The sequence below is a fragment of the Psammomys obesus genome, unplaced genomic scaffold (assembly GCF_907164565.1).
Source record: "Psammomys obesus unplaced genomic scaffold, mPsaObe1.curated_primary_1811, whole genome shotgun sequence".
Lineage (NCBI taxonomy): Eukaryota > Metazoa > Chordata > Mammalia > Rodentia > Muridae > Psammomys > Psammomys obesus.
Window position 1 is genome coordinate 25,747,079 of NW_026585644.1, and position 14,365 is coordinate 25,761,443.

Below are 14,365 nucleotides of genomic sequence, written 5' to 3' on the forward strand. Positions count from 1 at the left end.
GTACAACCACTTTAGGAATCAATGTAGCACTTTCTCAGACTATTAGGAATAGCGCTTCCTCAAGATCCAGCTATACCACTCCTACGCATATATCCAAAAGATGCTCAAGTTGCACAAGGACATTTGCTCAACCATATTTGTAGCAGCTTTATTTGTAATAGCCAGAGGCTGGAAACAACCCAGATGCCCCTCAGCTGAGGAATGGATATAGAAATTGTGGTACAACTACACAGTGGAATATTACTCAGCAATAAAAAACAAGGAAATCATGAAATTTGCAGGCAAATGGTAGGCACTGGAAAAGATCATCCTGAGTGAGGTACCCCGGAAGCAGAAAGACACGCAGGATATATTCCACTCATAAGTGGATATTAGACGTATAATATAGGATAAACAGACTAAAATCTGTACACCTAAAGAAACTAATCAAGAAGGAGGACTCTGGCTAAGATGCTCAATTCCCATTCAGAAAGGCAAAGAGGGTGGGCATTGGAGGAGGAAGAAAACAAGGAACAGGACAGGAGCCTTCATTCAAATTTTGATTGACTTGGTCCAGGTTTTGTTTATTTCTTGTGCAGACAAGCATAGCCATTGTTAGCTTATGAATGCAATGACCCTGACATATCCATACTACAGTTTGACAGCAACCCTCCCTTATCTCTGGCTCTTACAGTCCTTCTCCCTCTTTTGTGTCAGCCACTTGAAGACAGAATATGATATAAATGTCTCATTCAGGGCCAAGCCCTCCACAGTTGCCCATCCTCTGCACCAGCTGTGGGTCTCTGTACAAATTGCTATGCCCTTCAAAAAGGAGCTACTCTGATAAGAATTTAGAGCTGCACTAATCTATGGGTTTACAGTATTTAGTAGGGAGTTTGGTAGTATGTCCCATTTACTACAATAATAGTAGGAGTGTCTCCTCTATGGTCTACAGCTATATCAAGTATTCTTGGCCAGGTTGAATATGAGGCATGAGTCCCCTTCTGTGGAGTAGGCCTTAAATCTAATCAAAGTGAATGGTTAACCATATAACTTTTGGGTCACTATTTCACCAACATATCTTATCAGGACAGTTATGTTCATACCTGGTAAAGAATTGATGGCTTTTCTCCTTCGACAAACTGTATAATACCTTCTGGAAGTATGAAAGCTAAGCAATAGAGGGGATGTTTGCAAATCAGCTCCAGATTAATATCTCTATGCCCTCTGACCTAAATGTGTGATGTTTTCAAAGTAAGCCCTTACCATCTGCTTTTGGTGGGAAGCCAAGAACAATGGCTTGCCTTTGAAGTATGCATAAAAAAGGAGGCTCTCAGAGAAGGAATTTCTCTAAAAACTCATGAATCACTATAAAGTGAGAGTATCCATTATTCTTCAATAGATTTGTGAGGTGTAAAGAACAAACAAAAAATAACTTGTTCTAAATCCCGATGTTTCAGTATATATCTGCTTATCCCAGAAAATCCCCTGGGATTTTCTATCTTACTGAAACAAATTAAAAATTAGAAGGAACACCAAAAAGCTAAATAAGACATTTTTGGCGTAAGATAAAGTTCATAAATACATCTTTGAGACCTAGAATCCTTCATATTTTGTATAAAAATTGAAAAATTGTCCCATTAAAAATTTTCTAAACTTCCAGTTAAACTAAACTACTTATCACTCTGCTTTCCTAAATAGAACTTTCTGCTACCTTACTCTGAACTTTAAGATTTAACTATCAGGGCTGGAGAGATGGCTCAAAGGTTGAGAGCGTTGGCTGTTCTTCCAAAGGTCCTGAGTTCAATTCCCAGAAATCACATGGTGGCTCTTAATGAGATATGGTGTCCTCTTCAGCCCTGCAGGCACATATGCAGGCAGAATACTGTATATATAATAAATTAATTTATTTATTTATTAATTAATAATAAATAACAAATAATAAAAAAATAAATCTTTTTTTTAAAGATTTAACTACCATATATTTTATATAAACCCCCTTCCCAAACAGAATAAATCTTCACTCCTGCACAGCACCATTTCCTTTAGTCTATATCACCTTTTTATTTGTTCTGTTCTTCAGTTAGATTAAAACTCTGCATTTTATGTAGATAAATAGTACCAAATCTGAAAGGAGGACTGAGACAAACTCCCACTGAATACAACAGCCACCATTTCAGCTAGATGACTTGTCAGAAATTCTCCAAGATTGGTCTTCTTTCTTTTTTCCTCAAGAACTGGGGTTAGAGTTGCACTCCCATACTTTCCTCTTATAAAGGTGATAGGACCTGAACTCAAGTTCTCATGACTGAGCTAGCACTTTAAGCCACTGCACATTTCCTCCACCCTCTTGTCTCATGTATTTTATTCTAACAATAGGATTTCACATTTGTCAATATGTAATTTATTCCATGCCTAAATACTTTAGAAATTTTTAATTGTCCCTCAAATATGGTTTTGATTATTTTCATTTCCAATTCTCATCTAAAACTTTTCTTAGTTTACTTTTTTAATTTTTTATTTAACTTTTATTAATTACAATTTATTCATTTTATATCCCCCATAAGCCCCTCCCTCCTCCCTTCGTGGTCCCACCCTCCCCCCCCCTTTCTGCATGCATGTCCCTCCCCAAGTCCACTGATAGGGGAGGTCCTCCGCTCCTTCTTTCTGATCTTAGTCTATCAGTTCTCATCAGAAGTGGCTGCATTGTCAGGGTTCTAGGTTATCTCCATGAATAGTCCTTGGTTGGAGTACGAGTCTCTGGGAAGTTCCCTATGTTCATATTTTCTTGTTCTGTTGCTCTCCTTGTGGAGTTCCAGTCCTCTCCAGCTCTTATTATTTCCCACTTCTTACATAAAATTCCATTCACTCTGCCCGACAGTTGGCCATCAGGCTCAGCATCTGCTTTGACAGTCTGCATGGCAGAGGCTTTCAGAGGCCCTCTATGGCAGGTCCCGAGGTTGGTTCCTGTTTTCTTTTTCTTCTGATGTCCATCCGCTTTGCCTTTCAGGATGGGGATTGAGTATTTTAGTTAGGGTCCTCGCTTTTGCTTAGTTTGTTTAGATGTACCGATTTTAGTGGGTTTATTCTATGTTGTATGTTTATATGAGTGAGTATATCCCATGCCTGTCTTTTTGCTTCTGGGACAACTCACATAGGATGATCCTTTCCAGGTCCCACCATTTACCTGCAAATTTCATGATTTCCTTATTTTTCATTGCTGAGTAATACTCCATTGTATTGCTGTTCCACTGTTTCTGCATCCATTCTTCAATTGAGGGGCATCTGGGCTGTTTCCAGCTTCTGGCTATTACAAATAAAGCTGCTACAAACATGGTTGAGCAAATGTCCTTTTTGTATACTTGAGCCTCTTTTGGATATATACCTAGGAGTGGTATGGCTGGATCTTGAGGAAGCGCTATTCCTAGCTGTCTGAGAAAGCGCCAGATTGACTTCCAGAGTGGTTGTACAAGTTTACATTCCCACCAGCAGTGGAGGAGGGTTCCCCTTTCTCCACAACCTCTCCAGCATGTGTTGTCCCTTGAGTTTTTCATCTTGGCCATTCTGATGGGTGTAAGGTGAAATCTCAGGGTCGTTTTGATTTGCATTTCCCTAATGGCTAATGAGGTTGAGCATTTCTTTAAGTGCTTCTCTGCCATTCGATATTCCTCTACAGAGAATTCTCTCTTTAGCTCTGTTCCCCATTTTTTAAGTGGATTACTTGGTTTGCTGCTTTTCAGCTTCTTTAGTTCTTTATATATACTGGATATGAGTCCTCTTTCAGATAAAGGGTTGGTGATGATTCTCTCCCAATCTGTAGGCAGTTGCTTTGTTTTGATGACGGAGTCCTTTGCTTTACAGAAGCTTTTCAGTTTCATGAGGTCCCATTTATTTATTATTGCTCTTAGAGCCTGTGCTGTTGGTGTTCTGGTCAGGAAGTTTTCTCCTCTACCAATGAGTTCTAGGGTATTTCCCACTTTTTTTTCTAGCCGATGTAATGTGTCTGGTTTTATGTTGAGGTCTTTGATCCACTTGGATTTCACTTTTGTGCAGGGTGATAAGTATGGATCTATTTTCATTTTTCTACATGTAGACATCCAGTTGGACCAGCACCATTTGTTGAAGATGCTATCTTTTTTCCATTGTATGGTTTTGGCATCTTTGTCAAAGATCAGGTGTCCATAAGTGAGTGGGTTTATTTCTGGGTCTTCTATGCGGTTCCATTGATCCTCCTTTCTGTTTCTATGCCAATACCATACAGTTTTTATAACTGTTGCTCTATAATACAGCTTGAGATCAGGGATTGAGATACCTCCAGAAGCTCTTTTATTGTAGAGGATTGTTTTAGCAATTCTGGGTTTCTTGTTATTCCATATGAAGTTGAGAATCTGTAGATTGCTTTTGGTAAGATGGCCATTTTTACTATGTTAATCCTGCCAAGCCATGAGCATGGGAGATCTTTCCATCTTCTCATATCTTCTTCTAATTCTTTCTTCAGAGACTTGAAATTTTTTTCATACAAGTCTTTGACTTGCTTGGTTAGGGTTACTCCAAGGTACTTTATGTCATTTGTGGCTATTGTGAAGGGTGTTGTTTCTCTAATTTCTTTCTCAGCCTTTTAGTCTTTTGTGTACAGGAGTGCTACTGATTTTTTTGAGTTAATTTTGTATCCGGCCACTTTGCTGAAGGTGTTTATCAGCTGTAGGAGTTCCCTGGTAGAGTTTTTGGGGTCACTCATGTATACTATCATATCATCTGCAAATAGTGATAATTTGACTTCTTCCTTTCCAATCTGTATCCCCTTGATCTCCTTCAACTGTCTTATTGCTCTAGCAAGGACTTCCAGAACTATGTTGAAGAGATATGGAGACAGTGGGTAGCCTTGTCTTGTCCCTGATTTCAGTGGGATTGCTTTAAGTTTCTCTCTGTTCAGTTTGATGTTGGCTATAGGCTTGTTGTATATCGCCTTTACTATGTTTAGATATGTGCCTTGTATCACTGATCTCTCCAATACTTTAAACATGAATGGATGTTGCATTTTGTCAAATACTTATTCAGCATCTAGGGAGATTATCATGTGTTTTTTTTTTCTTTCAGTTTGTTAATATGGTGGATCACATTGATGGATTTCCGTATGTTGAACCACCCCTGCATACCTGGGATGAAGCCTACTTGGTCATAGTTAGTGGATAATGTCTTTGATGTGTTCTTGTATTCGGTTTGCAGTATTTTGTTAAGTATTTTTGCATCAATGTTTATAACGGAGATTGGCCTGAAATTCTCTTTCTTTGTTGAGTCTTTGTGAGGTTTAGGTACCAAGGTGACTGTGGCTTCATAGAATGAGTTTGGTAATATTCCTTCTGTTTCTATTTTGTGGAATAGTTTGAAGAGAATTGGAGTTAACTCTTCTTTGAAGGTCTGGTAGAATTCTAGTCCTGGGCTTTTTTTGGATGGGAGACTTTTGATGACTGTTTCTATTTCTTTGGGGGATATAGGACTATTTAATTGATTTACCTCATCCTGATTCAGCTTTGGTAAGTCAAATCGATCAAGAAAATTGTCCATTTCATTTAGATTTTCAAATTTTGTGGCATATAGACTTTTGAAGTAAGTCCTAATGATTGTTTGGATTTCCTCAGTGTCTGTAGTTATGTCCCCCTTTTCATTTCTGATTTTGTTGATTTGGGTGGTGTCTCTCTGCCTTTTAGTTAGCTTGGCTAAGGGTTTGTTGATCTTGTTGATTTTCTCAAAGAACCAGCTCTTGGTTTCATTGATTCTTTGAATTGTTTTACTTGTTTCTAATTGATTGATTTCAGCCCTGAGTTTGATTATTTCCAGCCATCTACTCCTTTTTGGTGTGTCTGCTTCTTCTTTTTCTAGGGTTTTTAAGTGGACCATTAAGTTGCTTGAATGAGCTGTATCGAATTTCTTCTTGAAGGCACTTAGTGCTATGAACTTTCCTCTTAGCACTGCTTTCATTGTGTCCCACAAGTTTGGGTATGTTGTGTCTTCATTTTCATTGAGTTCTAGGAAGACTTTAATTTCTTTCTTTATTTCTTCCCTGACCCAGCTGTCATTTAGTAACACGTTGTTCAGTTTCCATGTGTGTGTAGGCTTTTTGCTATTTCTGTTGTTGTTGAGGTCCAGCTTTATTCCATGGTGATCAGACAAGATACAAGGGATTAATTCAATTTTCTTGTATCTGTTGAGGCTTGCTTTGTGACCAACTATATGGTCTATTTTGGAGAAGGTTCCATGAGGTGCTGAGAAGAAGGTAAATTCTTTTGTGTTTGGGTGTAAAGTTCTGTAAATGTCTCTTAGGTCCATTTGATTCATGACCTCTGTCAGAGATATTGTTTCTTTGTTTAATTTCTGTTTTGTTGACCTGTCCTTTGTTGAGAGTGGGGTGTTGAAGTCTCCCACTATTAATGTGTGGGGATCTATATGTGGTTTAAATTTTATCAATGTTTCTTTTACAAATGTAGGTGCTTGTATTTGGGGCATAGATGTTCAGGATTGTGATGTCTTCCTGGTGGAATTTTCCCTTGATGAGTATGAAGTGTCCTTCCCCATCTTTTTATTAATTTTGGTTGAAAGTCTATTTTTTCAGATATTAGAATGGCTACTCCTGCTTGTTTCTTGGGTCCATTTGCTTGGAAAATCATCTTTAAACAACAGAAGTTTGTATTCAAGTTCTAACACATTGCTCAGCAGTTTTCAAAGACACATGGAAATGTATTAGCCATAGCTAAGAATTCCTCCATAAAATCAGCTTTAGTCAAAAACTAGAACAAATTGCAAAACTGAGAGTTTTTACCCTTCTGTGTAAGTTATGTTGTCACTCATGGTTTAAAAAATGAAAAAGAAAAACTGTGTAAAATACATTTTTAAATAAAGAATACCTCAAAAGTTTTATGCATAATAAGGTGAATATAATTAATGTCTGCCTGCAAGCAGCACCTGAAGTGCTTCATATGGTAAAGTTTGCATGTTTTATCATTCTGAAAAACGAAATATCATTTTAATAATTAATCTGTAGCTTAGCTAAGGGTCCTCGATGAGGCAGGACACATTCCCTGAGACACTTGCCAAAATAAATTGACCCAAACAAGTATATTGTTTGATTCCTATGTTAATAGAGAAGGTACTCTTAGAAATAAATATTTAAACAATGTGATGGATACTTCTGAGATAAAGGTAAATATTTTCATTCCCATACTTCAGAGATGAGATTTTTTTTAAACCAAGAGACCTAATGGAAATCTTTTTCATTTACAACCTGCAAGAGATTTAAAAAAAAAAAAAAAAAACTATTTCTCAAATGTGGACAGTGCTAATTACTGGAAACTATGTGCTATGTGCCAGGAGTTGTATTGGACATTTCATGCCTACAATCTCTGAGTGTTGGTCCCAGAAAAATCAATTAGGTAATCTCCTTCACACACGTCTTCAGTCACCACAAACATCAGAAATGCTGAAACTTCATTTTCTTCCAGATGAAAACGTACATCCCACCAAGGTTTTCTTCCCAACATACTTGAAAAAGTTCAAGCAGCTATTTATTGTAGTTTGTCTTATGTTATCAATATAGACTAGGAACCAAGTTAAGAACAAGCTTCTCCCTTTTCGCCAAGATGGCGCCAAAAGCGAAGAAGAAAGTTCCTGCCCCTCGCAAAGCCGAGGCCAAAGCGAAGGCCTTGAAAACTAAGAAGGCAATGTTGAAAGGCGTCCACAGCCACAAAAAGAAGATCCGCATGTCACCCACCTTCCAGCGGCCCAAGACCCTGCTGCTCCGGAAGTAACCCAAATACCCTCGAAAGAGAGTGCCCAGGAGAAACAACCTTGACCACTATGCCATCATCAAATGTCTCCTGACCACCGAGTCAGGCATGAAGAAAATAGAGGATAACAACACACTTGGGTTCATTGTGGATGTCAAGGCCAACAAGTACCAAATCAAACAGGCCGTGAAGAAACTCTATGACGTTGATGTGGCCAAAGTTAATAGCCTGATAAGGCCTGATGGAGAGAAGAAGGCATATGTTCCATTGGCTCCTGATTATGATGCTCTGGATGTTGCCAACAAGATTGGGATCATCTAAACTGAGTCCAGCTGGTAACTCTAAATATATATTCTTTTCCACCATTAAAAAAAAAAAAAAAACAAGCTTCTTATCAGTTCAAAACACCTGAAAAATTGGATGGATAGAGTCCTTTAAATATTATTTTATAGAGGATTGATCAATATATAACAATTAGAGTTTTTATACATGAGAGAATTTAGAAATAAAGTCTTTTATTCAGTTCCAAATTAATACCACACTCTTAATAAATATTTGTTGAAGACATAAATAAATGAGTTAAGAAAGAGAAGATATTAGGGTCAGGCCTACTTAGTACTTAGATGGGAAAAAGAGAAGATATTTCCTGTTTTAAGCACATGAAAGACAAGTTATAAAGACTACCCTAATCACTATTCTTTTTATTTTTAACATTTTAATGGGGTTATAAACTTACTGAAATACACAACAATATTAAACATTCTTTATTGTTTATACTTAAAGGTTTTGTTTATATTGATCCTTTTCTTTCCCACCTGATATTTGATCTGCTGAGCATGAGTTGTTCTAGTGACTACATTAACAAACCAAATAAGGAAACATCTGAAAGTTAATGAGGCTGCAAGATATACTCAACATCATGAAAACAGTCAGAACAGATTTTTCAAGTATTTTGACTCTTCTTTTAGTTCTTAAGTGAGGTAGTTTATGTCTTAAATTTTTGTCAACTAAAGATGTTTACTCTCTAAAACCAAGATAGGTACAAATTCTACATACAAATTTGTACTTGGAAAACTGCAAGGCATTTGGGGTTTAAGTCAATATCAACACCCCTGTAATCGCAGATTTTGAGGACAGTGTTTCAGGTTCATATGTCACATTACAGTTTGTTACACAAGACATCACAAGAGCAAAACATTACAATATCTTTTTATGCTGCTTAGCACTATGAGTTTTAATTTACAAGAATTTTGATGTTTGTTTCAGCATCTCAATGCTGACCATTTTAGTCTATGGCACATTTCAGCTCCTAAGCACAATTCTTGCTAACAAAATAGAACAGAAAAGCCTCTTCTGGAGCCATTTTTAAAGGCTTAACATGTTTTGAAACATCTCTGCTCATAGGAAAGTTTTGTCAATGTTGGCAGTGTAATTTCCTCAAAACTCGGAATCCCTATATGGAAAAATCCATAAGAAAGCCATTGAGGGGACACAGCCACAATTTAAAATGTACAATTCTTTTTCTTTAAAAGATAAAGTCTCAAATGGTATCAATGTAAGTCTGTATTAAGCACTGTTCCATTGTTAGAAAATTCACTATTGTGGGAGCCTTAAGTGACTGTTGGTAAGTGAAAGGAAGCAATCTTAGAAAGCTACAAAATATAGTATGCTTCCAGCTCTTTGATGTTCTGGGAAAGCAAAAATATAGTGGTAATAAAAAGACCACTGGTTACCAGGGGTTTCAAAGGATTGAGTGGAGAGAAATAAATAAATGGGATAGAAAAAACTTTTAAGCAAGTGGAAATATTCTGTTTGAAACTATAATGGTGAATGTATGAAAAAGTTTGCTCAGAAAATTCTTTGGAACAATACAAAACAAATGGTGAAGTCTATTATAAATGTGGACTTCAGTTAGCAATAATATATGAATATTAGTTCATCACGTATCTTGAGTAGACCAGTGCATGAAGTTAGTAATAAAGAAACAGGAAGCCATATAAAGGAAATCTTTGCTTTCTGTTCTCTTTCTCTGTAAACCTAAAACTATTCTAATAAACAAAACCCATTAACTTTTTTAAAAGTTATGATTATAAAAATGTTAATTGCTTATAAAAACTGCTTTCATTTCTTAACAAGATTTTTTTTATCTACCAAGCATTTATATCACTTAGGCAGATACATCTATGGTCTATACAATTTTATTACCGTATATATTTAGGAAGTACTGGTGTTGTTACATTTTATTTCTGTGTAATCGCTTTCAGAGTTCTTTGTATGCAGTATCCATGGTATTCCTGGATCCAGTTTCACTCTATGTTTTTTATTAAATCTAATAAATGTTCCTGTTAAAAAAATTTTATTATTAAAACTTGAAAAACATGTATGGGAGCTTGGGAGGCAGTTTAACAGTTTAGAGCATGTACTGCTTCTCCAGAGGACCTGAATTCAATTCTCAGCAACCACATTTGGTGGCTCACAACCACCTATAACTCTAGCTCCAGGACAGAGCCTCTATGGGTACCTATACTCATGTGTACATACTTATATTTGATTAAAAATATAATAATAAAAATATTTATTAAAAAATATGTGTGAATCAAGTAAGTATTGGGAGAAATTAATCACTGTATGCTTCAAAATTGAGCTAATTTTTATACTATAATGTTATAAACAAATTAAAATTTTCCATCAGTAACACTTGTTTGTTATTCTCTCCTCTACCACCACCCACAAGAAAAAGAGAGAGAAAAATATGAAATGGGCAGAGATATTTATTTTAAGAATGTATATTAAAATGTTGGTGCAACTTGTTATCAAGATAATTTTTAAAAATTAAGTAGCAACTGGAAAACTGATCTACCTAGCTGATGATAAAAGCATTAATTGGCTCCAGAGTTGGTGCTTGTCAATAAGCAGTCTCCAAATGTTTATTATTGGTACCAATTCTATGACACGCTGTGCAACCTCTGCTCATGAAAGCAGTTACTGGCTGATGGTGATGATGGCAGCAACAATGAAGGGGTCCTTGTATGCATCAAGAACAATAGTCAACTCAAAAAAATCAGAAGCCTTCCTGTAAACCAAAGACAAAAAGGCTGAGAAAGAAATTAGGGAAAAAACACCCTTCACAATAGCCACTAATAACATAAAGTACCTTGGTGTGACTCTAACCAAGCAAGTGAAAGACCTGTTTGAGAAAAACTTCAAGTCTCTGAAGAGAGAAATCGAAGAAGATCTCAGAAGATGGAAAGATCTCCCGTGCTCATGGATTGGTAGGATTAACATTGTGAAAATGGCCATCCTGCCAAAAGCAATCTACAGATTCAATGCAATTCCCATCAAAATACCAACTCAATTCTTTACAGACCTTGAAAAAAAGATTCTCAGCCTCATATGGAGAAACAAAAAACCCAGAATCTCCAAAACGATCCTGTACAACAACAGATCATGTGGAGGTATCTCCATCCCCGATCTCAAGCTGTACTACAGGGCAACAGTAATAAAAACTGCATGGTATTGGCATAGAAACAGAAAGGAGGATCAATGGAACCGCATAGAAGACCCAGAAATAAACCCACACACCTATGAATACTCAATATTTGACAAAGAAGCCAAATCCATTCAATGGAAAAAAGACAGCATCTTCAACAAATGGTGCTGGTCCAACTGGATGTCTACATGCAGAAAAATGAAAATAGATCCATATTTATCACCCTGCACAAAACTAAAGTCAAAGTGGATCAAGGACCTCAACATAAAACCAGATACTCTAAATCAGTTGGAAAAAAAAGTGGGGAACAGCCTAGAATTCATTGGCACAGGAGACAACTTCCTAAACAGAACACCAACTGCACAGGCTCTAAGAGCAACAATCAATAAATGGGACCTCATGAAACTGAAAAGCTTCTGTAAAGCAAAAGACAATGTCATCAAAACAAATAGACAGCCTACAGATTGGGAAAGAATCTTCACCAACCCTTTATCTGACAGAAGGCTAATATCCAGTATATATAAAGAACTAAAGAAGCAGAAAAGCAACAAACCAAGTAATCCAATTAAAAAATGGGGAAGAGAGCTAAACAGAGAATTCTCTGTAGAGGAATATCAAATGGCAGAGAAGCACTTAAAGAAATGCTCAACCTCATTAGCCATTAGGGAAATGCAAATCAAAACGACCCTGAGATTTCACCTTACACCCATCAGAATGGCCAAGATGAAAAACTCAAGTGACATCACATGCTGGAGAGGTTGTGGAGAAAAGGGAACCCTCCTCCATTGCTGGTGGGAATGTAAACTGGTACAACCACTTTGGAAGTCAATCTGGCGCTTTCTCAGACAACTAGGAGTAGTGCTACCTCAAGACCCAGCTATACCACTCCTAGGTATATACCCAAAATTTGCTCAAGTACACAACAAGGACATTTGTTCAACCATGTTTGTAGCAGCTTTATTTGTAATAGCCAGAACTTGGAAACAACCCAGATGTCCATCAACGGAGGAATGGATACAGAAATTGTGGTATTTTTACACAATGGAATACTACTCAGCAATCAAAAAGGAGGAAATCATGAAATTTGTGGGCAAATGGTGGGATCTAGAAAAGATCATTCTGAGTGAAGTATCCCAGAAGGAGAAAGACAAACTTGGTATATACTCGCTTATATAGACCTACAAGATATGATAAACATAATGAAATCTACACACCTAAAGAAGATAATCAAGTAAGTGGACATAGGTGAAGATGATCAATCCTCATTTAGAAAGACAAATGGGATGTGCATTGAATGTATGACAGGAGTCTACCGCAAAAGGCATCGAAGAAGATCTCAGAAGATGGAAAGATCTCCCGTGCTCATGGATTGGTAGGATTAACATTGTGAAAATGGCCATCCTGCCAAAAGCAATCTACAGATTCAATGCAATTCCCATCAAAATACCAACTCAATTCTTTACAGACCTTGAAAAAAAGATTCTCAGCCTCATATGGAGAAACAAAAAACCCAGAATCTCCAAAACGATCCTGTACAACAACAGATCATGTGGAGGTATCTCCATCCCCGATCTCAAGCAGTACTACAGGGCAACAGTAATAAAAACTGCATGGTATTGGCATAGAAAGAGAAAGGAGGATCAATGGAACCGCATAGAAGACCCAGAAATAAACCCTACCTAGCAGTGTTTCAAAGCAGACACTAAGACTCATAACCAACCATGGCAGAGTGCAGGGAATCATATGAAAGAAGGGGAGTTCGTATGATATGGAAAGGATAGGAGCTCTACAAGGACCAAATATATCCGGGCACAGGGTCTTTTCTGAGACTGACACTCAACCAAGGACCATCTATGGATATAACCTAGAACTTCTGCTCGGATGTGGCCCGTGGTAGCTCAGTAACCAAGTAGTTTTCCAAGTAAGGGAAACAAGGACTATTTCTAACAGGATCTCAAGGGCAGGCTCTTTGACACCCCCCCCCAGGGGAGGAGCAGTCCTGTTAGGCCACAGAGGAGGACTTTGCAGCCAGCCCTGAAGATACCTGATAAAACAGGGTCAAATGAAAGGGGAGGAGGAGGTCCTCCCCTATCAGTGGACTTGGAAAGGGGCAGGGAGGAGACCAGGGAAGGAGTGTGGGGTTGGGGAGGGAATGAGGGAGCGGGATACAGCTGGGACACAGAGTTAACAAAATGTAACTAAAAAGAAAAATAAAATTAAAAAAATAAAAATAAAACCAAAATTGAGATTGAATTTAGTGACTCTAAAAACATTTGTTTACTGAGAGTCATTTAATCCAGCCACAATTATATTGTGAATTGATGCATTTAGGCTTTCTCGTGGATGTAATTGCAAAATACACAAAGGTAACCTTGGCCTTATTTACTGCTCTTAGTATTTTTCCTTAATTTTGTTTCTACGTGACTTAGTCAGTGTTCTGTTGCTAAGAAGAGACTCTATGACCATAGAAACTCTTATAAAGAAAAACATTTAAGTGGAGCTGGTTTAAAGTTTCAGAGGTTTAGTCTGTTACTGTCATGATGAGAAGCATGTTGTGACTCAGGCAGACATGGTGCTAGAGAGGTAGCTGAGAGTTCTATATCAGGATTGCAAGCAACAGGAAAAGAGTGCAAGAAACTGGGCGTGGCTTGAGCATTTCAAACTCTAAAGACTACCTCCAGTGACATATTTCCTTCAATAAGGCCACACCTACTCCAATAGTCCCTGTTGTATAGCAAAACTCCCTAGTTACCAAACATTCAACTCAATGAGCTTATAGGTGCCATTACTATTTAAATCACCACACTATGTCAATATTATTTATTTGTCTAGTACTTTTAACTATGCTTTATTCTTTTGATAGTTACTTTAAAATATGTATATGTGTATTGTATATTTCTCTACAGATATCAAGTACAGGATGGAAGCTACAGAACAGAACAGGGCAGCACTCTGGAGCCAAGATAGTCAATAGTACAAGGTTATTATCATAAAGCTTCATAGTGAGTTTGAAACCAGCCTGAGATACAAGATATCCTGTGTGAATAGAAAAGAAAGGAAGGAAGGAAGGAAGGAAGGAAGGAAGGAAGGAAGGAAGGAAGGAAGGAAGGAGGGA

At 37.3% G+C, this 14,365-nt stretch overlaps 1 pseudogene; it reads left to right on the forward strand.

Annotated features, from left to right (window-relative positions):
* The first annotated feature begins 7,613 nt into the window (after nucleotides 1-7,613).
* LOC129690746 (60S ribosomal protein L23a-like) lies at nucleotides 7,614-8,081 on the forward strand (annotated as a pseudogene).
* The last annotated feature ends 6,284 nt before the right edge of the window (nucleotides 8,082-14,365 follow it).